The 2,048-nt window shown below is 37.8% G+C and overlaps 1 long non-coding RNA gene across 1 annotated transcript; it reads right to left on the bottom strand.

Moving 5' to 3' along the window:
• Window positions 1-957: 957 nt before the first annotated feature.
• LOC139070611 (uncharacterized) lies at window positions 958-1,431 on the bottom strand. Its single transcript, XR_011521095.1, has 2 exons — window positions 1,324-1,431; window positions 958-998 (listed from the first exon to the last, which is right to left on the bottom strand). It is a non-coding gene; the product is annotated as an uncharacterized lncRNA (long non-coding RNA).
• Window positions 1,432-2,048: the final 617 nt, after the last annotated feature.

The following is a 2,048-nucleotide window of genomic DNA, read 5'->3' as shown; positions in this document are numbered from 1 at the left end:
TTCCAGGCTCTGTAGTTCTGTGGTTTATCATTAAATTGTAATAAACCTGTTGCCACAAGCTCCCGACGAGCTAAATATCGTACAAAGTCACTCATGTTTGAGCTGTCGTTATTTGTGAGTGCAGGTTGTGGACAGGAAGGTGTCGTATTTGAAGGTCTGCAATATTGGGAATCATGACAGTTACCGTATTGCATCCTAGCATGCTCAAATCTTTCTTTGCGACCAACTGGAGGAGGATCTAGAGCAATGGGTTGTGATTGGGATGCAGTAGTAATGCAGTTTGGAAGAAAGGGTGCAGCATTTACTTTAAGTTGGTCAGACAGAACACAATTAGACATCTGTTCGGTTTTTGTTGGATCAACAAATGGCTGTGAGTTATTTTCCCGTATCCGATTTTGGTTGACAACATATTGCTCTGTGCGTGCTGAAGAGTCCAATGGAATAGAATCTAAGCATAACTTAGAGCTCTGCTTTTCACTTTTTTCACTGTTAATATCAGCTGCAGCTTCGAGGGCTTCTGCTTCAGCAATAGCTGCTGCTGACTCTTCCTCATATTTAAGTTTCTTTAAAGATGCCTCCAATTTTACTTTTTCTAGCTGCAGACTAACTTCTTTTTCAACAAAGGCAAGCCGTGCCTTAGCAGCTTCAGCCTTTGCTCTTGCCTTTGTTGCAGCAGACCCAGTTGCTGAAACACTTGATTGTACTGATGAACATGAAGCTCGTGAACGTGTCTTTAAAGACGCCTCCTCTGCCATGGTGCAGTCTTACCGATCTTGAAGAGTAATTGTTGTCCACTGATGATGTGTGGGGATTTAGTCTTGTTTTCAGCTTACATTGCGTTATCCCGCTGGACTGAGAGCCGTAGTTTCACTGTGCTGTCCTCATCATACGTGCTCTATATGACTTGACAGTCAGATAAACGCCTCCTTGAACATCAAGACTCTGCAGACAGATGACTCCTTGTACACAGGTTTATTGACGTAGCAAGGAAGGTGAAACTGAAACATACAAATTATAATCAGTTCTGTTTCCTCTTAAACAAACACATTCAACAGAAATCAAATAAATCACTGTTTAACAATGAAATCAGCTGTACTCATTAACTTGTACTTTTAGTTTACATATTTTATATTTTTAACATGCCATGAATTATGTATTTATCTGTTGACTTATTTCAGTGAAGGGGTTAACACATATATCCGCCTTATAAACCCAAATTGGCAATGTTATTTCCCAGTGTGTAAATATATGTTTACAAAATATAATTTTCCCAAAAATAATGAACTAATATGACAAAGAATATATTTAACTTTCAATACATACCTACGATGCTAACAAAAAGCAGAAGACGTTTGCAGATGCAGCTGGATTGACTCGACTAACAACCTCCACTCTGTGCCATGTGCTTGCTTCCTGATTTCCTCACTCTATAGCCTATGCAACTTCCTGTGTCTGAGATCCAGTCCCTCTTAAAGCGACAGTACCATTTTTTCTAACAATGAGATTTAAACATTAATTCTTACGAAAACAAACAAGATTAACATTACATTTGCTCGTAGCAATACATGGATGTTGGCCTTTTTAACTATATCGAATATACTGTTATTGTCTGACTCTTAATTCCCTATCGATATATGAGGGGTTAATAAAAAAAAATCTCCCATCATGCTTACATTTTAAAAATTTTCTATGCAAAATGACAAATATTTTCGTTTTCAGTTAGAAACATAAAAATGTTGACCGGCAGCTGAATCTCATTCTCCCTAAGCTAGGGTGTGTGTATTAGTTAGTTGTAGTGTATTTTTCTCCAGGCTGCAGTTAATGTTATAAAATGTTTATAAAGATCTTCAGATCAGAAGAGCAAGCCTTGGGTCAAGATTCTTGTTTTTGTTTTAGTCGTTCACTACACAGGACAAATCACCGCGGCAGAAGTCGTGCCAAATAAAACTAAAATATCTCTCAATCGTTGCCGTAGATCTAGCATATTTTGATATTTTGAGAGAGAGAGAAGCAGCAAAAGAGTTTGATGTATAACTGATAAATGTACA

Source organism: Nothobranchius furzeri, chromosome 1, assembly GCF_043380555.1.
Source record: "Nothobranchius furzeri strain GRZ-AD chromosome 1, NfurGRZ-RIMD1, whole genome shotgun sequence".
NCBI lineage: Eukaryota > Metazoa > Chordata > Actinopteri > Cyprinodontiformes > Nothobranchiidae > Nothobranchius > Nothobranchius furzeri.
Note: the sequence above shows the minus strand (reverse complement) of the source record. Positions and strands in the feature narration are given on the sequence as shown.